We start from the raw sequence: 27,381 nt of genomic DNA on the forward strand, positions 1-27,381 counted from the left end.
AAGGATTTGGGCCGTTAGTGAGGTCAGGGTGCGGTTCCCCCAACCTTGATCGCTGGGAGGATTGCCTGACTTGACTTTCAGCTGATTTTATGGTGGCACAATGCAGGTCCTCTCACCTCTTCTGACAGTACAGGCTATACCACTTGCAGACCCCCAGATGCCGCACCTTCTTTGCAGTGGCCTGCCATATCTCCCACTTTTGATGGGTGTTGACCTGTATAGATGATATAAGAAAACAGGAAAACAATTCAGTGTCACTGTCAGGCAGCACTGCTGTGATATCAGATTTTACCAATACACACATACATTTACAAAGCACAAATTCATAGGTTGAGTGAAAATACTGATTTGCAGTGATCTCATGCAAAGTCAACACTTGCTAGATCCTCGTGTTACCTACTCAGGCCTTCCACATCATTTTGGCCAGAACTATGCAACCAATTCTGTTTTCAGAGCCATCCCTGATCACTTGCAGTTAATGTGAGCTACTGAAGGCCAAACGTCCTGTACAATCCTTGTACATAATCATACTCACACCTACATTGGCTTCCTGCCTAAACTCCAGAGAGTCAGAACCCATGGTGTGCATCACATACAGTGGCTGAGGTCAACAGCGGAGGGTTGCTATGTGTCAATGAAAGCGGTAATTTGTGGGTTGTTTCTTCAAGTGTGAATTCTAATGGGACAGACTCAGATGGATGGTGGTGAGCCACTGTCATCTGAACTTGTTGCACCTAAAACAGATCTACCTATATGTGGCTCCATGACAGGTTGAAATTATACAGAGCTAAATGATGCATCATATGTACTGGACTCAATTGTGACAGTACAGCATCAGACAACCCCAGACCCTCTATATTTTCCAAACATCATCACTATCATTTCACCATCAGCTGTAGGTTGTTGGTCATACAACTGGTATACTGTCTATTGTCAAGTGTCAGTCATGGGCCTCCACTTTGTGTGAGGAAATAGGATTTGTGTGTGGCATAGACACACATTACAGTTTCTACTGTCAGGTGGCTTAAAATTGCCATGCACAGAAAATTCAAACATTGGTCACAAAAATCTGTCCCAACTAAATCATTCAGTCAGCTCAAAGCACAACAACACCTACACTACCAAATGGAAACAAATGTCTGGATGGCATCCAATAATACACTCTAGTGTACAGTCATCATTCTTCATAGATCCACAGCCTCCTCAGTGAGCACAGCCTGTGTCACCAGGGCAGGAGCAGACGTGCCTGCAGCAAAGGTATTTCTGCCCCTTTTAGGGGCAGTTACGGCCAACTGGAGGGGAGCTAAAGGGATGGTGGAGCTGGGAATGCTGGGTACAGACAAAGATGCAGGTGTCACAGTCTCTCCAGGGGCCACCCTCACTAGGGACTGGTCTTCATTGGAAGTTACCTGTGGCTTCCTGGTGGCAAGGTCTGGCCAGTTCTCTCACGATCCATGCCACTGGGTCCCTCCATGTCAGTGGTCTGAGCACCCGATCCCCAATGGCCAGCTCAAAACAATTTGAAGTCCAATGTCCAAAATACTATAGTCCTCAGAAAAGGTACATGTCCATGGAACAGTCCACAGGGTGAATGGGGAAAATACAAGGAGAAGATTAGGTTTGGTCTCTCTTGGAGGCGGTGATGTTGCTCTTGCCATTCTCTGCTGCTGGTCCTGATGACCTTTCCCTCTGGGGAGGAGGGGGGCATAGGTGCAGGGGCTAGGGTGCTAATAGGAGGCTCCTGCTGTGGCAGAGCCTCCCTGTCTGTGGCTGTCAGAGTTGTAGTTTGCCCAGATGTTGAGGGACCACAGACAGGGCAGGTGGATCAGGAAAAGCATTCTGCATGATCTTGTAGATGTCATACATCACACCACTCAAGGTGCCCAAAAGTGGAATTGACATTTTGCATCTCCCTATTGTTCTACCTCTGTACCTGCTAATGTCCCAGAGCTTGGTTAGGACCCGGCCCATCACATCTTGGGAGTGTAGTTCTGATACCAATAGTTGGTTATGGGTGATCTGGCTCACAAACTCTCCAGTCGCCTCAGTTGGCTGGTCCACTGATTCCTTCCCATGACCCCTGTCCCCACTAGCTTGTGCCCTTAAAGTGTGTCCCAAACCACTGGGTCCTGGCAGACAAGCTGTCATGCTGACTGAGTTGTTGGTGGCTCAATATGGTCCAAGACTAGAGGGGCACAGGATGGGTGTGGTGTCTCTTGGTGCACATGAAGTGGAGGTGTCCTCATGCTGAGGTTATCTTGCAGCTGTGGTGGTAGGTGTAACTCTGTGCTAGGTTTGTCTTACTGGAGCTATATGGCCAGACAGACCAGTTGGGCCAGCTTGCACCTCATTACCTGCACGTGCAGCATTGGGGTCCTCACTGAAGGCTTGCTCCTGGGATAGGGTTCAGGTCTCTTGGCTGCCAGAGAGTGGTGCACTGTCCGGGTTGTAGGACCTGTGAAGGATACAAAGGATATGGGATTAAAATATTGTTTGTGCATTTCATGTGTCTTTGTTTACATGAGGGCCAACCTAAAACATAGAAAGGTTGTGATTGATTTATTAGGCCTTTGTGTGATTTTCCTTGTTTAACCCCTGCAGACTGATTTGCACAGATGAAAACTCCAGTCCTCACCTTGAAGAGATATCCTGAAATTCAAAAGTGTAAAGAGGCCAACACAGTGGTGGGTACATTGGAGTCCTGAACCCTGCCAAGGCCAGCAGGCTGCAAGATATTGTCTACAAAATGGTTTATAATGCACATGATACTGCAATTGATCATATGGACATTGAAATTTCATTTGCATGTGGCCACTAATTCTGTTCAGCATGCCACAACAAATATTTTTTGGGAAATAGTAGTATTTTGGTCTTGTGCTTTAAACAATTGTGGCTCTATTCTAATGATTTCATCCACAATGACATACAACTCTCTCTCTGTGAAACAGGGATGTCTTCTTCATGCCATTGTGATTAATTATGATAAAAAGAGTGCCCAGAAGGATGATGGAGGAGAAAAAAAGTTATAGGAACAAAAAATATATGAATATTAACACAGAAAATAAACCTGGCTTCTATGTGAAAATTCATCCATCCAAATCTTCTGCTGAAGTGTAATGGCAGAGGATCTTGGTCTGAAACTGAGTGTGTTTTTAGTATGTTTTGCAGGTGTTCACAATTGTCCAGTGTGCAACAGGTCTGGGCTACTACCATACAACTAATGGCCAAAGCCATGGTACTATACTGAATGGGCCTCCCCAAGAACTCCCGCCATCATGAGCCCACCGCCTTCACACCACTAGCATGACTGTGAGATCTAAAAAGGTTTGGTGGGATGCTGCTGTCCAGACAGCAACAGAGTGCTAATTGTGGACATTGGAGTCTACCACGTCAGCTGCAGGTTGCAGCTTGCACAACAGAGAATTGTCTGCAGTATTGCGGTCTGCGGTCTGTGGTTCAAACAGCATTACATCTAAATATGTGGGAAGAAGACCACCAACATGACTGTCTTTTCAACCCCACCACTGATGCGGCTTGGCGGTCATACCGTCAAGATCAAAATCAGTCCCAGAATTTGTTAAATTTAAATTTTCCCATCCATCAATTGTGAATAGTTTACTGTCCCTACAGACACGAGCTCTTCTTTCTACAGATTCTTTGATCCAGTTTAAAAATAGAGACTTGAGCAATCCCAATCTCTATAGCTTTTCCTGAGTGGACTTTCTGGATACCACAGGGGTTTACATTGTGAGTACCAACCTAAATCAAAAGACTTTTTCATACCAGGTTTCTATCAGAAGCCCAGGTTTTGTCCCAGTTAATTCCTCAGTGGACCTTCATGATTTGATCCATCTATTTGGTATGGAAGTACATATTCCCCCCACTGGGGATTTTGGGGGGGCTTTTATTGATACAGCAGACATATGCTTTAGGAAACCTGGGAGACTGATCCCTCTCATAGCAAGGCTTTATGATCTTTCATATGTCAACCCACAAGTCTAAGGCAGGTAGACCCTTAGGTGGTTTGTCCATTTGTTTAAGATCTCAGTGGGGTGCCACGTAAAGCAACTATCCATTGACTCCCCTGATTTGCTTGGCCTTGAGGTTTCATCTTTATAGCAGGAGCGTCCGCAAGGCAGCCAATTCCCCTGTTTTACATCTTTTGGGTGACATTATTCTTGAAAAAAGGAGGTGGCAGCTATGATCGTGGCCCGGGGTTTAATGTGTATTTTGAACCCTCTGCTCCATTAAGGGAATTAACAGGCATCGGAGAGCAATACTGGGGTATTCTGCAAATTCCAGGTCCCAGTTTTTCTACTCTCCCTAGGGTAGCTCTGCAATTGATGGATCTTTGTATGTGTTGTCACCTGAGAGCCTGTAATGTCAAAACCAAGTCGGATGAAAAGTGGCACCCTACCTTCATAAGGAACTCTTATCAGAGCAACATTGGTTATATCCTTATGAATCTCTGATCCTGGGAAAAGATAATTGATATAGAAGTTCTGCCTAGGTTTGAGAGTAAGTAATTTCCCTTGCAACTCACCTTTCATGGTAACTTAGGCAGGGCAAGCAGGATCCAATGATTACCCTGTTGTGATTTATTGATTTGTTATAACCAGAGGAAGGTTAAATGGGAGAGTGTAGTGAATAATGAGTACGCATATGCCCAATTACATCAGGCCCTAATAGTTGAGTCTGAGGCAGTACCTGATATGATCATGGAAGTCCACATTAAGGCCCTCATTACAACATTGGCGGTAAATCCCGCTTACGCCGTGCAGAAGACCGCCAACACACTGCTGCGGCGGTGGAATTCCGCTACAGCTATTACGACCCACAGCCAGGAATCCGCCAAAATCCACACACCCACACAAGTCCGCCACACCAAAGGTCAGTGATAAACTGGCGATAACAAAACCGACACTGTCACGGCAACAGGAATACGCACACACTATCACGACCCACGAATCCACGCAGCGGTCTTTCAACCGCAGTATTCCATTGGCGGTACACACCGCTGCACTCAAAATATACACACATTTACAAAACACAACCACATTGGACAAATCAAAATACACACACCTGATACACATACACACACCACTCCCACACACTCAATACAATATAAAAGACACACCCACATCACCCACAAACCCCTACGACAATAATTGAGAGAGAAGCCCAGAGAGAGACACCACCATCAAAAACAATAGCATCCACAGGCACACAACACCATCACTCACACAACATCCACGCACCTCAGACAACACACACAAACACATCCCCTCACACATCACAACACACACCACCTCACACATCACCCACACCACACCATGGCACCGCAAAGACACCCCAGGTTCTCTGAGGAGGAGCTCAGGGTCATGGTGGAGGAAATCGTCTGGGTAGAGCTACAGCTATTCGGATCACAGGTGCAGCACACCTCCATAGCTAGGAAGATGGAGGTATGGTGCAGAATCGTAGACAGGGTCAATGCAGTGGGACAGCATCCAAGAACACAGGATGACATCAGGAAGAGGTGGAACAACCTATGGGGGAAGGTGCGTTCCGTGGTCTCAAGATACCAGATTGCAGTTCATAGGACTGACAGCGGACCCCCACCTCCTCCCCACAACTAACAACATGGGAGGAGCAGGTCTTGGCTATACTGCATCCTGAGGGCATCGCAGGAGTAGCAGGAGGAATGGACTCTGGTAAGTCAAATCTTAACTATTACATCCCCCACCCTACCTGCATGCCATCACATACCCCATCCTCACCCTCATCACTCCAACAACTCACAAATGTCTCACTATCACAACCCACACATCCCAACACCAAGACCTGCATGCAACACCAAAGCATGGACACCCATCACCAAAGTATGTCCACTACAGATACCTACACAGATCCCCAAACCAATTATCACACAAGGTCCTACACAAGAATGCAAGCACTGGAGTACAGGCTCACCCACCCATTGCACACGATGGCACACACTGATGCAATAATCATGCCTTTACACCCCTGCAGGACCCCTACACAACATCACCGAACAGGAGGTTCCAGACATGTCCACTCCCCCCACAGAAGAGGCCCACAGTGATGACAGCAGCTTTGTCCAACTGGATCAAGATGACCAGCCCGGCCCATCTGGGACCTCGGGACAGTCGGTTCCCCTGACACTGGCACAAGCCACCACAGAGCCTCCCCCCTCAGGAAACACCATCACAGCACTCACCCAGCGGGCCCATCCCTCTGTCCTCAGGACACGTCAAGCAGCAGTGTGTCCACCACTACTACAGGGAACCCAGGCAAACCCACCACCCCAAGAACATCACGGACCTGGGGGCAGTGGGCACACCGTTCAGGGGACAGAGGCACAGGAAAACAGGAGAACTGGGAGGACTGCTGTGCGACAGGAGGAGGACAGGCCAGGGAACCCACTCTCCACGAGGCCCTCTCAAACATCATGGGAGTGTACCATAATTCCCAGGAGACGATGGCAATGGTACTGGCCAAGTTTCAGGAGACCTAGCGGCTGCAGGAGGAACAGTATCTAGGGATCAGGGAGGAACTTAAATTCATCAACACCACCCTGGTCACCATTGTAGGGGTGCTGAAGGACCTTGTGAACACCAGGAGGGACACTGTGGCACAACAAGGGGCCCCTGACACTAGCCTGGATGATTGACAGCCCACCACCTCCGCCAGCACTAGTGGACAGAGGCGCCGGCACAGGACCATGACACCAGCACCCCACCCCCTGCAGATGGAGAACCACCCCACAAACGGTCCCTGAGATCCAGGACAAAGACAGAGAACAATGCCAAGACCCCCGCCAGGAAATGAGACCCCCCTGAATGTCATCCTTCTGTCCCACTTCGTCACCCTGTCCATCCATCAACTGCCCTAGCTCCAATTCCTATGGCCCTTTGGACAATGCACCTGTGAAACAAATAGACTGGACTCTGCCATGGACAAGCCTCCACCATCACCTCTGCCCATTTTACAACCCCCTCCACTATTTGGCACAGAAATAAACACCCTTGAATCACAAAAACAAGCTGGAGTCAGTCTGTGGTTTCACAAATGTATATTTGCAATAACTATGAAATATAGCAATGTCGATTGTATTGTCAACATACCGATGTAAACAGCTCTAGTCCATGAGGTAATATAGCAGAGGTCACACAGTGGGACCCACATCCTTGAAATGGAAAGGCAAAGTGACAAGTTGAGGTCCAATCACTGGGTGAAAGTGACAGACATATGATGGGTCTAAAATTTGTATGAGGTGTGACACAGTGACATCTTCTTACCTGTGTCTCACTGGAAGTATTGCTGGATAACGTTGTTTCTGTTGTCGATATCCTCTTCTTCTGCCTCCTCTTCTTCACTGTCCACAGGCTCCAAAGCTGTTGTCGCAAAGCCAGGTTGTGCAGCATACAGCAGGCCACGATGATCTGGCACACCTTCTTTGGTGAGTAGTAGAGAGAACCACCTGTCATATGGAGGTACCGGAACCAGGCATTCAGGATGCCGAAGGTCCTTTCGATCACTCTCCTAGTTCGCCCATGTGCCTCATTGTAGTGTTCCTCTACCCTTGTCCTGGGATTTCTCACTGGTGTCAGTAGCCATGACAGGTTGGGGTACCCAGAGTCACCTGTAAATGTCGAAGGACAACTGTTAGACACACACTAACCCTTAGGGACAATCCCAGACCCAGACAACTATTCACAGGGTATAGGGTCCTTTTCCTCACCTATTAGCCACACACAGTGCCTCTTGAGTTGCCCCATCACATAAGGGATGCTGCTATTCCTCAGAATGTAAGCGTCATGCACTGATCCAGGAAACTTAGCATTCATATGGGAGATGTACTGGTTGGCCAAACACACCATCTGCACATTCATTGAATGGTTGCTCTTCCGGTTTCTGTACACCTGTTCACTCCTGCGGGGGGTACCAAGGCCACATGTGTCCCATCAATGGCACCTATGATGTTGGGGATATGTCCCAGGGCATAGAAGTCGCCTTTCACTGTGGGCAAATCCTCCACCTGAGGGAACACGATGTAGCTGCGCATGTGTTTCAGCAGGGCAGACAACACTCTGGACAACACGTTAGAGAACATTGGCTGGGACATCCCTGATGCAATGGCCAATGTTGTTTGAAGAGACCCACTTGCCAGGAAATGGAGTACTGATAGGACCTGCACTAGAGGGGGGATTCCTGTGGGATAGCGGATTGCTGACATCAGGTCTGGCTCCAACTGGGCACACATTTCATGGATTGTTGCACAATCAAGTCTGTAGGTGACTATTACATGTCTCTCTTCCATTGTCGACAGGTCTACCAGTGGTCTGTACACCGGAGGATGCCACCATCTCACCACCTGCCCCAGCGGACGTGCCCTATGGAGGAAAACACCGAGCAGAGAGTCAGCCAACACTGAGGTATTACTGCGTCATTAGCAAACAATTGTAAATCCACAATGTGCCTGTTACTGTGTGTATGCAAGGCCTAGATAGGTGTGACACAGTTAATATAAATGCCATGTGGCCCCCTGAAATGGTGGCTGCCTGACCTGTAAGGTGGGAAAAGGGGATCTGAGGTAACTGCGCTGGCGTTTTACACCGTCGCGGTAGGCGGTCGGAGACCGCAGCGCAATCCTGCATTGGTTAACATTGGACCCTCTGGATCCCAGGAGCCAATGACGATGTACGCCGACGGTGACGGTACGCACCGCTGCGGACGAGGCTGCCTTCTTCTGTCTGTTCACTCACTTGATACCTGACCTTCGACAGGAGAGGACCTACACTGCAAGTGCTGCTGGGACCTCAGTCTGGAAGCGACGATGGCTCATGTGTCTGGGGAAAGGGCCCCTGCCTTCACTTCGGAGGAGTTGGAGAAACTAGTGTATGGGGTCCTCCCCCAGTACACGCTACTCTATGGTCCTCCAGACAAACAGGTGAGTACACTGTGAGCATGCTGCATGGGCAATGCCTGTTTGGAGTGGTGTGGATGGAAGATACATGGGGGGGGACTGAGCCCTACATGTGCGGATGGTGAGCATATGTGCGTCAGGGAAAGGGTGGGAACATGGGCCAATGACTGTGACGGTTCCGGACGGTTGATGGTTTTCCTTTTCCCCTGTACTATTCCTCTAGGTCAGTGTCCACCAGAAGAAGGATATTTGGCATGCCATCGCCAAGGACGTCCGGACCCTGGGGGTCCACCATAAACAGAACACCCACTGCCGGAAAGGATGGGAGGACATTCGCCGCTGGAGCAAGAAGACGGCGGAGGCCCAGCTGGGGATGACCTCCCAACGTGGGAGGGGTGCCCGTCGCACCATGACCCCCCTGATGTTCTGGATCCTGGCGGTGGCGTATCCGGAGTTGGATGGGCGCCTGAGGGCATAACAGCAGCCACAAGGGGGTGAGTACCATCACATCCATCTGACTCTGCGCGCATTATGAGGTGTCTGGGTGGGGGAGGTGGGGAGTGGGTTACCCTAGGCCAGGGCGAGCTTTGTAGGCAAGGGCCCTTTGTGAGGCAGGCTATGTGGCACCCCAACCCCACCAGTGGTAAGAGCCATCTACACCTCGTCAGGCTACTGTGACTTCCATGTGTGCAGCAATCGGGCATAGGCCTTGTATCCAATGGGCATGTGATTAATCTAGGAACTCTAAGTGCATGGCGTAGTGCAGAGGGCTGCTGTGTCTGTAGTGTCCGCCAACGGTAGTGGTACTTCATGCACTGAACATGTCTTTCTTCTGTCTTTGCCCCCCCTTTTTGTGGTCTCCCTGTTCTTCTGTGCATAGCATCATCAGGCGGAGGAGCAGTGGCACCGGAGCAGGAGGGAGCTGCATCCCACTTGGCCCTGGATGGCGAGACAACGGAGTCTGAAGCCACAAGTGGGACAGAGGGTGAGGGGAGCTCCACGGCAGGGACAGGAGGTGACAGCAGCGACAGTGACTCCTCCTCTGATGGGAGCTCCCTTGCGGTGGTGGGCCCCTCTGTGCCCCCGCATCAACAGGTACAGCCGCCACCTACCCTACCAGCACCGCCCTCCCAGCAGCCCCTCAGCGTGTGTCTTGTGGCCGCTCACCCAGGAGGGTGGGCATCTCCTTTACCCCAGGCACCTCAGGCCCTGCCCCAGTCAGCCCTGCTACCTTCAGTAAGGAGGCTATTGAGCTCCTGAGATCCCTCACTGTTGGGCAATACACCATTGTGAATGCCATCCAGGATGTCGAGAGGCATTTGCAACAAACAAATGCATACCTGGAGGGCATTCATTCTGGCCAGGCAGCCCAACAGAGAGCATTTCAGGCTCTGGCCTCAGCACTGACGGCAGCCATTGTCCCTGTGTCCAGCATCTCCCCTCCAACTTCCTCCACCCAGACCCAATCCCCTGTATCTCAGCCTATCCAAAGCACACCATCAGACCAGCATGCACACACCTCAACACACAAGGGTGGCTCTGGCAAACAGAAGCACCACACATCCCACAGGCACTCACACAAGCTTCATTCCCATGCAGACATACCAACATACACTGTCTCCACTGTGTCCCCCTCCTCCATGTCGTCCTCCTCCCTCCTTGTCTTGTCTCCACTCACACCTGTATGCACAACATCTTCAGCCACTACCTCCATCACCAGCACGCCCATCATCACACACCGCTCACGTGCACTCACCACCCCACTACCATTCACACATCCCCTGTGTCCTCTACCAGTGTGACTGTGAGCCCTCCTCCCAAAGCACACAAACGCAGGCACACACCCACCCAACAGCCATCCACCTCAGAACAGCCTCCAGCCCATGCACCTTCACCCAAATTCAGCAATCGTACACTTCCTACAACCACTACCTCTTCCTACAGTCCCAAACCCACTCCATACACCCGTCCCAGTGTGTGTAAAACAAAATTCCTGGCTAACATTGATCTCTTCACTACACCTCCCCCCCCCCGTCTGTCCCCTAGGACCAGCCTTTCCAGGTCCCAACCCAGAACCTCATCCATCACATCACCAGGCACAGTGGTCCCAGCAACAGCCGGCTTTTGGACTGCGCCAAGCATCAGGGCAGCCAGTGTGCCACGGAGCGAGGGCAAGGACATTCTGCCACCTGCGAAAGTAAAAAAGTTGCCCACATCCCAGAGGGAGAAGGTGAAAACACCTGCCACCAAGAGCTCAGGGAAAACAAAAGGGGATAGTGGCAAGACAGCTGCACCACCATCCAAGGTGGGGAAGGGCCAGAAAATCAAGGGCAGGTCAGGAGAGGGCATGGTGGCACCGACTATGGGACCAGTGTCACACCTTCTGTCCACCTCGACGCCAACTGGTACGGCGGAGAGGACCGCCACCTGCACCGCCACATGCACCGCCACCAGCACTGCTGTCCCTGAGCCCGCCACCAGCACCGCAGTCACTGAGCCCGCCACCAGCATCGCCGCCACTGAGCCCCCCACCAGCACCCCCACCACAGGGCCCGCCACCAGCACCACCGCCAAAGAGTCCGCCACCAGCACCGCCACCACAGAGCCCGCCACCAGCACCGATGCCACAGAGGCCGCCACCAACACCGCTGCTACAGAGTCCGCCGCCAGCACCGATGCCACAGAGGCCGCCACCAGCACCGCTGCCACAGAGTCCGCCGCCAGCACCGATGCCCCAGAGGCTACTGCAAGCACCGCTGCCAGAGAGTCCGCCGCCAGCACTGATGCCACAGAGACCGCCACAAGCACCGCCGCTGCTGACACCGCCGCAAGCACCTCCAGCGGCCCGCGACCTACTGAGCCAGTGTCACCACCGCAGACATGGCTGCCATCCCCAGTGGTCAGTAGACCGAGCCTGGTGGTCAGTTCCAGGAGCCTGGGCAGCTTCCATGATGCAACACCTTCAGTGGAGAAAGGCATCCACTACCTCTGTCCTTGGCAGGATGAAGCACTCTGGGCACAAAGCCCCCTCCAGAACCAGTAGAGAAAGGCATCCACTACCTCTGTCCTGGCAGGATGAAGCACTCTGGGCACAAAGCCCCCTCCAGAACCAGTGGAGTATCACATCCACTACCTCTGTCCTTGGCAGGATGAAGCACTCTGGGCACAAAGCCCCCTCCAGAACCAGTGGAGACTGTTATCCACTTGAGAGACTGTAGCTTTGCACTCCCCAGGATAAAGCAGTGGGCAAACCACCCACTGGAAAGACTTGAGAGACTGTGGCTTTGCACTCCCCAGGATAAAGCAGTGGGCAAACCACCCACTGGAAAGACTTGAGAGACTGTGGCTTTGCACTCCCTAGGATAATGCAGAGGGCAACCCACCCACTGGAGAGACTTGAGAGACAGGGGCCTTGCACTCCCCAGGATAATGCAGTGGGCAACCCAACCACTGGAGAGACTTGAGAGACTGTGGCTTTGCACTCCCAGGATAAAGCAGTGGGCAAACCACCTACTGGAGAGACTTGAGAGACTGTGGCTTTGCACTCCCCAGGACACAGCAGTGGGAATGGAGCCCCCTCGTTGAGCAGTGGTGTCGTGCACTCATCCGGCTGGGGTGCCCCCTCTTCCTTTCCCCCTGAGGTGCCTGTTTCATTTCGATCTGATGCCCCTGCAGTGTTCTCTCTTAGTTTGATGTCTGGTATAGATTGTGGGCATTGCCCATGCATTTTGGGCCAGGTGGTCCACGGGCAATTATTGGTGCACTATCCGGACTTGTGTAGTTGGTGTACATAATTGTATATACTGTATTTCGAGTTTTGACTACTGGTTTTTTCATGATTACAGTCGTTCAACTCATTTCCTTTTGTCCTTGCATTCTTGAAAGGGGGGTGAGAGGGTGTTAATGTAATGTTGTAGCATGTATTTGTATGTATGTTGCTGTGGGTGAGGGTGGGGGTGGGGGTGTTGCGTGTTGCGTGTGTGTGTCACTCTCCTTTCCCTCCCCCCTCCACTGTGTTGTAGGTGCAGTACTCACCGTCGTCTTTGCCGCCGTCTTTGTTGCTCCTGATAGAGGAGCAGGAATACCATTGCAGGGAGTATTTGGAGTTCTGAATCATGGCGTCCTGGTTCCTCGTGGGGTGTGGAGAGGTGAGTGTTTTCCCTCCTAAGTCCTGTTTCCACCATGTTTTTGTTCGCGTTGGTTCCGCTGTGGGCGGTACGTTGTCTTCCGCCTGTCTGTTGGCGCTGACCGCCGCGCTGTTTGTTTGTACCGCTGTGGCAGTCGGAGTGTTAAAGTGGCTGTCTATGTTGGTGGTTTCTGCCACGGTCATGATTCCATTTTTTTTCCTGCCGCCCTGTTGGCGGTATTACCAGGGTTGTAATGAGGGCCTAAGTAATTTGAGGAAATAAAATCGTGTTTTTTCAAATAAACCCCCTCCTCCCTTGACATCAGGCCCTACGTGGTATAATAGGGCCTATATGGTAGAGAAGAGACACCTTCTTAACACTCTTAAAGTTGGGCTCTTCAATCTGCTAGAGCTTCTTACAAATTAGCACAAAGTGGATGAAATCCATATGGGACACAGACATGAGGAGCAACATTTTGACAGCTGTGCACTCAGGGAACCAGTCAGCTTTGTGGCACGTCATCTCTGATGGTACCAATACATCTAGAAGGAAGCCTGAATCCTTTATTCTTCCACAAGATTGGGTTAATCTTTTCTCATCCTTGTATAGTAGTTCTTTATCTCACTCTTATTCTACAGTCCCTATCAAGTCTGGCTCTGTGCTGGCTCTCACATCTTGTCTGACTTCCCGAAAGTCTGATCTTCCCAAAGCTGAAGGGTTCTTCACTGTGTAAGAAACCAATTTAGCCATTCATTCACAGAAGCCCTTTATTGCCCTAGGATTAAAACCGGCTCTAGTGGTCCTTTTTGTCTCTGATTTGAGCACCCTATCTTACTTGTGTTGTTAACTCCATTATGGTGGGTGCAGAAACACTTAAATCTTGGAAAGGTGCAAATATCATTCCCACCCATAATAATGGCTCTAAGTCAGACCTAGCAATTTATTGGCCAATAAGTTTAATTGATTGTAGCCAAAAAATATTCTGTAGGTTAATACTTGATCAATTATTATCCTGGGTCAACGAAAACAAGATCTTGACCCAGTTTCATTCTAAAACTGGTATGGTGGGCCAGGTTTTTAGGTTTCAACTAATTACGTGGAAAGAAGTTGACCTAACTATGGGTAATCTCTATGTCACTTTTGTTTATTTAAAAGTTGCATTCAATATGGTCCCTAGAGATAAATTATGTGTAACATCAGAGATCTAGGGCCTCCTGGTCCTCTCTTTGATATCATTATTCAGCTCCACTGTGATAATTTTGCACAAATCCATTGGGGAACAAATGGGAAAACTACTAATCCTTCTAGGGTTGACAAGGATGTGTACTTGCCCCCACACTGTTTCTGTTGTTTAGTAATGGTTGCATTGAAGACCTAATGGACTGCAACAACAATTCCCCAATAACTGGGGGCATTAAGTTACCAGCACTGTTGTTCTCAGACAATACTTTGTTAGTATCTAAAACTCCTAAAGGCCTTGAGACTGTTTTGAAACAGTTTTGTTTCTGTTTGGATCATGGCTTGTTAATCAATGCAAGTTCATGGCCACTCACCCTCACAGAGGAATTAGAGGGATACTAACCTGAGACAGGGAGGAGTTGGTGAGAGTACTTGATTTTGATTATCTTGGCATCCCCTTATCGAGTGCAAATACCTGGATGAACCAGGTCCAAAAAGTACTCTCATACTGAATCACAGGGTGGCCACTATCCTAAAAGTTGCAAACAAGCAGGCACAGCTCCTCTGTCAGAGCGGAGGAATGTCACCCCCCACCCCCACACTCTGGCCAGCAACAGCTGCTACAAATCCTCTAACAAACAAAACAATAATAAACCATGTTTGTTATTGTTTCATTTGTTAAAGGGGCGGGACATTGGGGATGACAAGGATGGATGGAGTGTACTTTGCACTCCCCTCAGTGCGCATGTATGTTTAGCCAGGCAATCTCAGACCGGCCAATTATACAGGCACAGTAGGCTCTCTCCAGCCCACAGTTGCCCGGCTGGAGAGATCAGGCACAGGCTCACAGTCTGCCTGGGAGCACCCTCACCGGTGCTCCCAGCCAATCCTAATGCTGCTTTGAGCAGCATTAGGATTGGTTGCAGAGCAGGCTGGGAGTCTGTGCCTGCAGTGCAGGAGAGGAGAGGTGCAGCAGGGAAGCTGGTAAGTGATTTTTAAAAATGTTTTTAATTCATTCAACCCCTGTTCCTCCTGTGCCCCCCCCCACCGTAACAAAGCACTGTAAGCTACTCCTGCAAACAAGATCTCCTTTCATCCAATCTCCCCCCTTTTAAAAATTTTGGATGGCCCAAGCCATAGCTGCCACAGTATATGGGGCAGAAATAAGGGGCCATAGCAAAATAAATGCACTAGAAGCAGCGGAAAACCAATGCCTGAGAGCGGTGCTCAAACTCACCCAAAGCTCTCCATTAGTCTTTAAACAAGACTTAAGTATTTGGTCCACTGCTCCCTTAGTTCATCTTAAACCAATCTTATATTGGATGCAAGTCTGGTCTACTTCCGAGCTGGCACACTAGAGGGTGGGTTTAAGAGATGCCTTAGATGTGCAGAAAGGGGGATGATACCATGCCTAAAAAAAAATGTAAACAAAAATCATTTACTCCCCAGGCTTGTAAGAGTACTGGTTTGATCCAAATGTGATTACACCCTCTGCAGAGAAAAAAATGAAGATTATCTTTTGTGAGCATGAGTAGATTTTTTTTTCCACAAGTCAGGCTTGGGGTACACAGTGCTTTCTAGAGTTTAAGTCACTTCATTCCTTCAAGGCTTTTGTGGATGAGATAGATCCTCCAAAGGTAGCCATGGGGGTAGTAAAATTTGGGAGGGTGGGGGTGAAGAAACTGATGATCATTTATTGTTCTTCTGCCCCAAATACCATAAGCAGTGCAACTGTTGGATCGTCCCCCTATGTCATTTCCTAGGTTTGCTAATACAGGGTCGCCCTGAGAATATGTAGAGCCGATACACCCTCTGTCATTGTCTTCTCCATTGCTAAGTACTTAGAGACCATTGGGCCAATACGGTGTCAAAGTTTCTCTTTGTTGGCCCCAACAGCTCAAGCCCAGCCTTAATTAGCTGTGCCCTAGGTTCTGGTACTTTTAGATAATTCTTTTTAATTTTGTACCACAAATTTTTCTCATTTTAACATTGTCATAACTGTGTTACTGTTATGTAAGCTTGACAACTATCTTTTTTAATGAACTGGTCTTTAATGATTGTAAAGCTGTGATTCATTTGCATTGTTTTATTAATTTGTTACTTTTATGGTCTTTGACCAAAATAAATTACTGAAATTGAATTGAATTGATGTGCTAAAAGATGCGGCCCCCAAGTGATTGCCAGTAGCTGAGACTAATTCACAAATTCCATTCATCACCTTGTTGTTTTTGCATTTGACACCTAAAGTGTGCCACGTACACACACATGTTGGTCTGGAGATCACTGTGACAGTGGAACCTAGCTATACCTGGCTGAAAAGCCCTAACTAAGGTGAAAATTGACGTTTGTTGCTTGTGTTCCAATTCAGGGAGGACCTGGCCTGGCAGTACGGGCTGAACTATTCCAATGAGGAGCAGTGTGAAGTCTGATTTTCATATGGCTGGATCTAAACTGAGGTGGCATGGTGGGCAAAATAAGATGTAGTGGAATGTGGCATGTGTGATTGCAAGTGGCTGAGATGAATTCAAGCATTCCATCCATCACCTTGTTGTTCCTTTCCATATCGGGTCTCTGGCTCATTGTGCCACTGGAACCAAGCTATACCTGGCTAATGAGTCCTAATCGGGGGAACCTGGTCCTAAGTTCCTTGTGGTCCGACTCAGGAAAGACCTCGCCTAGTAGTTAGAGCTGGACAGTTTCTATTATGAGCAGGGTCAAGGCTGATTTGAATATGGCTGGGTCCAAATTGAGATAAAATGGTGGGTGAAAAAGGATGGATTTGGATACAACCCTAAGCTATTACCGGTGGCTGAGATTAATTAAAGAATTCCATCCATCAACTAGCTGTTTATACATGTGCCACTCTAAGTACACCGGGTATGCTCAGATGTGGGCCATGGGCTCACTGTGCTATTTGAACCATGCTATACGTGGCTGAAGACCCCAGTTAAAAGGAAAAACAGTGCTGGGTTGCTTGTGTTATGGTTCAGAGGGGACCTGGCCTAGCAGTTCAGGGTGGACTTCTCCCATCAGGCGTAGGGTTAAAACTGATTTGCATATGGCTGCGTCCAAACTGAGACGGCGTAGTGGGCAAAAATGATGGATTAGGATGCAGCACTAAGCAATTGCCAATGGATGAGATTAAGTCAAGCATTCCATTGTTTTTGAAACTTTCTAAAAGTAGCATTTTAAAAATTGTAATTTGAAATCCAACTTTACCATTAAATAGGATTTTTCAATTACAGTTTCAGAGATACCAACCACAAAATGCTATCTGCCTTCAATCATACAGTAGTTTGCACTTATTACATGTAATAAAGCAACCCAATGCTATCCCATCTGACAGGTAAGCCTCACAGTTGTGAAAAACAAATTTAGGGATTTTTCAAACCAGGAAATGTAAAACTTAAAAGTATAGGTCCAATGTTTTAATTAAAATGCACCCTGCCATGTGGAATTTCTAGGGCCTAGCTTAAGGCTGACATATATGCAATAAAAGGGGAGCTTAAGGCTTTGCAAGGGGGGGTTATATTGCCAAGTTAAATTTTCACTTCAGACTGCATTAATGCTACAATGGAAGTCATGGGACATGTTTAAGGGGGCTACTTAAGTGAGTGGCACAATATTTGGTGGAAGCCCACTAGTATTATTTAATTTACATGCCTTGTGAATGTGGTATATTCAAAGAAATTGGTTATTGTTTGAGTTTGGGGTGCCTTCTCAAGCAGCAACCAAAATTATTTTCAAGGTGAGGTCACAAGTTACCCTCATGTAGCTTGGCACAAAGCAGTTACGCTTGCATCAGAGGCAAGGAGGAAAGTATTTGTTCAACACTTCAAACAGTAACACAGTGCGAACACACCACAAAAGAACCCCACAAAAGATTTACAAAAGTAGAGTATTTGCTAATAAACAAAAGAAGACTAAAATGATAAACATCCAATCAGTAGAATGGGAGATATTCAATTTTAAACAAAAAAAGTACCAAAAGGCATATAGCACTAATTGTGGATAGCTGGTTGCTCTGGACCAAATTAAACTCATAAGGTCAGCCCGACCATGATGGAGTGTGGGCCAGCTAAGGGACCCAGTTAGGCCACTGAACTAACTACCTTAAGTCCTGGTTTGCGAAGTGTTGCAAGGATGAACGTTGAAGATATAGCCAAAGCCAGAGTTGACTCCATGATGAGGAGAGAGTTTATGGTGTAAGGTCTGTGTTTTGTCATCAAGGATCCCGTTGATGCTGGTTTGTGATGCAAAGCCAAGTGACGATGATGTATGCCGCAGTTGGAGTGATGCGTTGGTTTCCAGGAGCTGAAAGGCTGTAATGGGGAGCCTGGAATCATTATCAAGACTGCTGTCGATGCAAGGTCCTGCACCTTAGAGTGCATTGCGCTGCTGAGGTTCCACTGCAGTTACAGTTGAAATGCATTGTGGGTCTTTGCAAAGGTTCAGGTCCACACATTACCAACAATGTGTCTGTGTTTGCTTGGTCTTCTGCAGAGCAGCAGAGGTGGTGTGTTAGCGTCGCTGCATCCACAAAGGCTGTCAGAGTACCTTAATCCTACTTCCAAGGGTCGAGGACAGGGTTGAAAAGACTTGGCTGAGTAGACTTACAGATAGTGCAGGTGCATGGTATATGGAAGCGTGTTGTGTATCTGAGGTTTCATATCAGGAGGCCTGATAACTAGCCGTTGGAGTCACTCTGAGGTTCGGGGTTCAAGAGATGCAGGTCCAGTGTTTCTCACTCAGGCAAGAGGTTAGCAGGCCAGTACAGCAAGGCAGCAGTCCAGCAAGACAATAGTCCAGCAGGACAGCAGTCTAGCAGATAAGTATTCCTTCAGCAGCACAGCAATCCTTCTCCCTGACAGAGTATCTACAGGTCCAGAAGTGTACAGAAGTAGTGGCATCTGAGGTCCACTATTTATATTTAGTTGTGCCGTTGAAGTAGGGGAGAAGCTTCTAAAGGGTTCCCTTTGAAGTTCCTGGGCATCCTTCCTTCCCTGTCCTGGCTGCAGGCTAACTATAGGGTGTGTGCAGCCCATTGTGTGAAGGCAGGACACAACGTATTCAAGCATAAGTATGACAGGGCCCATCTTCACTCTCCCATCCTGCCAGTGATGGTCCATCCATGCACACCTAAGCTCTCTGTTGAAACTGACATTTTCAAAATTGTAATTTAAAGTTTGACTTTACTTAGGTTAGGATTTTTTAGTACAATTCCAAAGACACCACTCATAAACTGGCTACCTGCACCCATTTTTAAATTACAACTTATTTAACATAATAAGGGAATTCCAATGTTATCCTAAGAGATAGCTAAACCTTAAAGTAGTGAACAATTATGTTTTTACCACTGGGACATGTAAAACATAAAATTATATTCCTGTCTTTTTTAATATATTGCACCCTGCCGCGAAGGCTGCTTAGGGCCTATCCTAGTTGTCACCTATATGTATGAAAAAGGAATGTTTGGGCCTGGCAAAAGGTTTATTTTGACAGGTCGAAATGACAGTTAAACTGCACATACAGGCTGCAATGGTAAACCAAAGACATGATTGCAGGGCTTCTGAAATACAGTAGATGGCACAATCAATACTGCAGATCTACAAGTAGCATTTAATTTATAAGCTTTGGGTACATGTAGTGCCACTTTACCATGGACTTACAAGTAAATAAATATGCCAATTGGGGATAAACCAATGGTATCATTTTGTTAAGGAGAGGGCACACATACTTTAGCATTGGTTGGTAGTGGTAAAGTACATAGTCCTAAGGTCAACAGAAACAAGATAAGCAAAAGTGCAGGTGGGGGGCAAAAAATTTGGGGGAAGGCCCCCCTAAAGCTGACAGATCTAACAGCATACCATTCCATAAGAAGCTTATAAAAAATAAATATACCAATCAGGTGAAAACCACATTAACCATGTTTAGAGGAGTGAGCACACACCCTGATTACTGATTAGCAGTGGTGAAGTGCACGGATTCCAAAGGCAACAAAAAACAAAGCAGCTTGAGAGATGAATTAAGGCATGAGATGGAGAACTAACAATTTGTATCACGCCTATTCCTCTTTTTGAAAATATGGACATTAATAGATTGAGACCAAAAAACAGGTAGGTCTACTAGCTAAGCAGTTTAAAGTTCTCAGGAAAGAAATGTACCTATAGCTCAGCATCCACAGGGACGCATCAGGCCCTGGCACTTTCTGTGAGCTGCTTCATTTATCAAAGTGCATGTATCACCCAGATCAAATTCCATAGGTCAACTGCTAGGCTCAACAGAATTTGGCTATCTAAGGTATCATTTGAAGCCACCTGTTGTAGACCAAATATGTTTTTGAAATGATTCACCCTTTCCAAATCTGGACAATTCAGAGGACACTGTGTGGTCCCTTAAAAATGGAGCATTAACAGTCTTCTAAAACAATGTGGATCTTTAACATCACTTGCCATAATCAAATTGTCCTAGGCTTCCACTCTTATTCTGGTTTTCCTTAATTTTAGCACTTTTTTACATCTGACTCATCAATGTTGTATCTCTAAATGGTCCCTGTAAAGTGGTCTTGAAATGTTCCTGACTGCCAGATTTCTCCAACCTTTCTTGATGTTTAACCGTTTTTTGCTTTTAAGGCCTGTGAGAATGGAATTAATTGAGCCCTATAGCTAATCAAAAGAGGCTATAACCATACTATCTTTGCCATCCCCATCCAGGCATTGATCATAACAATTTGAACAATGTGTAAATAAGGTTGAAAAATGTATTTGAGTCAATGCCCACCCAATTAATTGTGCGTTCATTATTCAAAATAACTTAAAAGTCTTTTAGTAAGTCAGTGGAATTAACTAAACTGCAACCAGTACACAGGCCCTCATTACGAGTGTGGTGGGCTTAAGACCCCCACACCTGCAGTGGGGGTCTTACCACCGCAGACCCGGTGGTAAAGACTGCCGCATTACAAGTGGGTCTGTTTGGCCAAAGCCAAACCGTCACAATGTCACCCAGTCCTCCCAGTGTGCTCTCTCACACATTCTGCCGGTGGTGAGCTCCTCAGGGCCGGCGGCAGGCCCCAGACTGCCGGCCATATTAGAAGACAGCATACCACCACGCTTTTCGTGGCAGTCACCCCACCATGAAAAGCCTGGCCGTAATGCACCTGGTGACAGGAATCCCCATTCCTGTTGACGGCACATGCACACCCACACATCCACACACATATACCCCTCACCCATCGAGACACTTCCAAACACCCACAACCAAACACACACATCCATACTAACACCCCTACCCACTCTCACACTGACATTCACACACCCCCACTCACACATACCCATTCCACATTCATGCATATCCTCATCCACCTCCACACATGCATACATTCACACAACTCCATCTGCACACTTCCATATATACACCCCCTCATCAGCACACTTCCATACATACACCCCCATCCAACACTTCCATACATACACCCCCGCTTGACCGCACACTTCCATACAAACATCTCCACCTGACTGCACGCATACACACAGGCACCCCCGCTCACTCGCATGCATACACACAGACACCCCACTCACTCGCAGACTTGCACACATGCACCCCCACTCACTTGCAGACTTGCACACATGGACCCCACTCAGATATCCTGCCCACCGTATTACGAGTTCCATAGGATATAATGGACTCGTAATTCGGTGGGCGGGATATCCGTCACATTTGGGACGGATTAACCCCCTCCGCCATAGTTGTAATCAGGCCCACAGTCTCTACACAATTAGTCTTCATAATTACCATGTAGCCTCAATGGATATCAATTGATTAGGCCGATATGAACGAAAAATCAATATTACTTATCACCCCTCTACCAGTAAGGGTAGGGATAAGGACATAGAGATACCACATATATCGTTAGGAAAGAGAAAAATATATTTCATGAAAATATCAATCAGTGCTTCCCCATAAAAGTTATGGACAAAATGTGATTGTTCCTCTCCTTAGATGTCAACCATTCCATACAACTCCATTGGTGGGAGAGCACACAAGTGTGCATTGAATTCCGAAGTGCATATGCCCGTACTCTCCCAGGCAGGGAACTGCAGCATCCCGAGGATTGGGGCCCACGGGACAATACTGGACCAGGCTCCAATGAATGGGGTCCCTGGCAGCAGCGTATGACTCACTGAGGGGGAGTTCAACACCCCACTTCCTAGCAAGAAACTGGCACCAGAGGATGCGACCCTGGGGCCTCACAGTGGCTCAGGGAGGGGAAAAATTATTAGACATCTGCCCCAGGGTGGGTTGCCCCAGAGCCTCTGTGGGACTGAGAGACAGGCCACATGCGCCCTTCCTGTTTATTTGACATACAGCCATGGGGAATGGGACCCCAGGGGCCTCTCAAAGGCTTGGGGAGGGTGGCTGCACACTCCCTCCCAAAACAAGACATATGTGCCATCCACAACCAGCCCTGGCCACCTCAGGAGGTTTTTTGTAATGAAAGACAGGAGACCACTATCTTTTTTTATTGGCCTTACAATGCAATAAAGAAAACTTGTTGTTTTTGGCCCCTGTTTTTAACTTTGTCAAGAACGGACTGAGTCACTGAGTCCTAAGATGGCTGCTGCTAAATCTTTCCTGATGTGGTCGAAGACAATCAGATCTTATCTTGAAATCTGCCATCTCTGTGTGTGCTCCACAGTGTGAAATGTACATTTTTTAGCTCTGATTTCTCAAAAACTACTGCACTGATGTACACCAAATTAAATAAAGCACACTTTCTTGCTTTCCATTCAACCATTTTGACTTGAGCTGTATCTAATTTTCCATTGGAAAATGAATGGGCAAAATATGTTTTTACTAATTTTACTAATAGTTTATTTACTACTAATAAGTTTACTAGTAGTAAACGTATTAGTAGTAACTTACCAAAATGTATTATAGTTAGACTTCAGGTCTAAAGTTAGACTTTAGGTCTAAACTTAGACTTCAGATGTAAAGTTAGACTTTGGGGGTCATTCTGACCTCGGCGGTAAAAGGCCCTTACCGCCGGTCAGAAGTCCGCCATTCTACCGCCGCGTCCGCGGTAAACCGCCATGGTCATTCTGACCCACAACTGACAAACCTCCAAAAATCCGACATCCACAGCAGGCCGCCACATCAGCGGCCAGTGGTAAACTGGAGATGACCAAACCTCCACCGCCACGCCAACAGAAACACGCCCATGTCATTCTGACCCACAAATCCACGCGGCGGTCTTTCAACCGCGGTAGTCCATTGGCGGTACACACCGCCGCGCTCAAAATACACACCCAGCACCAACACACAGCCACATTTGACATATTGAAATACACACACCTGAAACACATACACACACCACTCCCACATACCCAACACAATATAAAACACACACCCACATCACCCACAAACCCCTACGACCAAAGATCAGAGACAAAGGAGAGAGAGACACATCACAGAATAGAGAGCTACATCACACAGAGGCACACTACACCATCACACACACCACATAGAAGCACAAAGCACCACACACCAACACACTCATCACCACATACACCACCCCACACCTCATCCACACCACCCCATGGCACCCCAAAGGCACCCACGCTTTTCGGACCAAGAACTCCGGGTCATGGTGGAGGAAATTATAAGAGTTGAACCCCAGCTCTTCGGCTCACAGGTGCAGCACACCACTATAGCCAGGAAGGCGGAGCTATGGCAGCGGATCGTGGACAGGGTCAACGCGGTGGGACAGCATCCCAGAAATCGGGACGACATCCGCAAACGCTGGAATGACCTACGGGGAAAGGTGTGCTCGATGGTCTCGCGACACAACATCGCAGTGCAGAAGACTGGCGGGGGACCCCCACCCACTCCACCCGAATTCACAGTATGGGAGCAAGAGGTACTAAACATCCTGCATCCTGATGGCCTCGCTGGAGTACACGGAGGAATGGACTCTGGTAAGTACAATCTCAACTACTTCACCCCCCCCCCATCATGCTAACCCCCACCACCACCCTCACCCCCAACCCCCCATCACACATCCTCCCTGAGAATGTCTCTCCAGCACAACCCACCCAACACCAACCTCTGCATGCCACCACAAACTATGGACACCCATCACCTAAGCATGACCACTGCACATACCCCCCCCCCAAAACACCCTCACAACACCTGCCCCAAGGGAATGGCAGCACTGGGGGACAAGGGCACCCATAAATCGCACGCAATAGCACACACAGAAACAATAACCATACTCTCTTACCCCATGCAGGACCCGAACGCCAACACACCGGTCAGGAGGTTCCAGAAATGTCCATCCCACCCCCGGAAGAGGCCCCCAGTGATGACAGCAGCTCTGTCGACCTGGAACCTGATGACCAGCCCGGACCATCGGGGACCTCTGGACAGTCGGTTCCCCACACACAGACACAGGCCACACCAGACCCAACCCCCTCTGGGAACAACAGCACAGCTCCCACCCAGCGGGCCCATGCCTCTGTCTCTAGGACAGGTCAATAAGCAGTGTGTCTGCCACTACAGGGCACCCAGGCTAACCCACCACCCCAACAACAACAGGGACCTGGGGGCAGTGGTAGTGGGCACACCGTCCAGGGGACAGAGGCCGGGGGAAACCGGGCAACTCGGAGGGCTGCTGTGCGACAGGGGGGGGAGGAGAGGCCCAGGGAACCCACTCTCCAAGAGGCCCTCACCACCATCATGGCAGCCTACCACCACTCCCAAAAGACGATGGCGACGGTACTGGCCAGGTTCCAGGAGATCCAGGCACAGCAGGAGGAACGCTACATGGGGTTCAGCAATCAACTCACCAACATCTCTACCGCTATGGGGAGCATAGTCCAGGCCCTGAACCGTATAGAAGACACGTTGCGGGACCATGTGGCACCACACAGGGCCCCTGTCACTAGCCCGGACCAGGAACAGCCTACCACCTCCGCCGGCGCTAATGGACAGGAGGCCCCACCACAACGACAGGCCACCAGAACCCCACCTCCTGCTGAAGAACAACCACCGCGCAAGAGGAGCCTGAGATCAAAAAAATAGACAGAGTAGGATGTCAAGACCCCCGCCAGCATGAGATACCCCCTGAAGTCATCCCACTGTCCCACATTGCCACCCTGTCCAACCTTGAACTGCCCCTGCTCCATCCTTCCACAGGCATATGGACAATGCACCTGTGAGACTGAGAACTGGACTCTGCCATGGACATTACTCCACCCCCACCCATCACCGTGTTAATATCATGTACCATTATCTAGCACTACAAATAAATCACTCATTGCACTGAAATCAATCAGGAGTCAGCCTGTATTATTTACAAATGTATAACACATTACAGATCAATTATGTTCGGTTAACTTTGTGTTGAAAACATACCGAGGTCAATAAGCATTAGTCCATGGGCTAAACAACCAGAAGTCACGCAGTGGGTCATACAGCACTGAAAAGGGAAGGGAAAATCAAACATCAGTCTAAAAGAACTGGGGGGAAATAGACAAAGTTGAGATGCAGGAGTCTTCAAGTAAATGTAAAATGGCGTGGGTGATTCTTACCTGTGTGCTACTGAAAATACCGTTGGATAACTCTGTCCCTGTTGTCTGTGTCGTCCTCTGAGTCTTCCTCCTCTTCACTCTCCGCAGGCTCCACAGCTGCTTCAACACCACCATCTGGACCATCCTCCTGCAGGAAAGGCACCTGACGTCGCAATGCCAGATTGTGAAGCATACAGCAGGCCACGATGATCTGGCACACCTTCTTTGGTGAGTACATCAGGGATCCCCCTGTCATATGCAGGCACCTAAACCTGGCCTTCAGGAGGCCAAAGGTCCTTTCTATGATCCTCCTAGTTCGCCCATGGGCCTCATTGTACCGTTCCTCAGCCCTGGTCCGGGGATTCCTCACTGGGGTCAATAGCCAAGGCAGGTTGGGGTAACCAGAGTCACCTATTAGCCACACACGTTGTCCCTGTAGCTGTTCCATCACATAAGGGATGCTGCTATTACGCATCAGGGAACTAGCATTTACATGGGAGATGTACTGGTCAGCCAAACAGACCACCTGGACGTTCATAGAATGATAATTTTTCCTGTTTCTGTACACCTGCTCATCGTCTTTTGGGGGTACTAAGGCCACATGGGTCCCATCAATGGCACCAATTATGTTGGGAATATGTCCAAGGGCATAAAAATCACCCTTCACAGTGGCCAAATCAACCTCCTCAGGGAATAGAATGTAACTCCGCATGTGTTTCGTCAGGGCAGACAACACTCTAGACAAAACTTTTGAAAACATGGGCTGAGACATTCCAGATGACATGGCCACTGTCGTCTGGAATGAGCCACTTGCAAGAAAATGGAGGACTGACAGAATCTGCACCAGAGGGGGAATTCCTGTGGGTTGGCAGATGGGGGACATCAGGGGTGGCTCGAGCTGGGCACACAGTTCATGTATAGTGGCACGGTCAAGTCGGTATCGTAGTATGATGTGGCATTCTTCCATTGTCGACAGGTCCACCAGCGGTCGGTACACGCGAGGATTCATCCTTCTCCTCGCAAGTCCCAGCGGACGGTGTCTAGGAAGGACAACATGGAGCACAGAGTCAAGCAAATCACAGGTACGTTCACCACAGCTTGCATAGCACACGGTTATCTATGTATTGAAAGGCATGTATGTGTGGCAATGCAAGGCCTAGGCCTGTGTGACGCAGTACAAATTATGCCATGTGGGCCCTTGAAATGGCGGCTGCCTGACCTGTGAAGTGGGACAATGGGATGTGAGGTCAATGCGCTGGCGTGGCGCACCGTGGTGGTCGAAGACCGCTATACGAAGCCGCATTGGTTAACATTGAAGCCTATGGGTTTCAGGAGCCAATGAGGATGTGCGCCGGTGGTCGCGGTACGCACCGCCGCGGTACGCACCGCCGCGGGCGTGACCGCCATTTTCTAGCTGATTAATCACTCGAGACCTGATCATCCACAGGAGAGGACCTATACTGCAAGTGCTGCTGTGACCTCGGTCTGGAAGTGACAATGGCTGCTGCGACTGGGGAAAGGGCCCCTGCCTTCACGTCTGAAGAGTTGGAGAAGCTCGTGG

The sequence above is a fragment of the Pleurodeles waltl genome, chromosome 2_1 (genome assembly GCF_031143425.1).
Source record: "Pleurodeles waltl isolate 20211129_DDA chromosome 2_1, aPleWal1.hap1.20221129, whole genome shotgun sequence".
Classification (NCBI taxonomy): Eukaryota; Metazoa; Chordata; class Amphibia; order Caudata; family Salamandridae; genus Pleurodeles; species Pleurodeles waltl.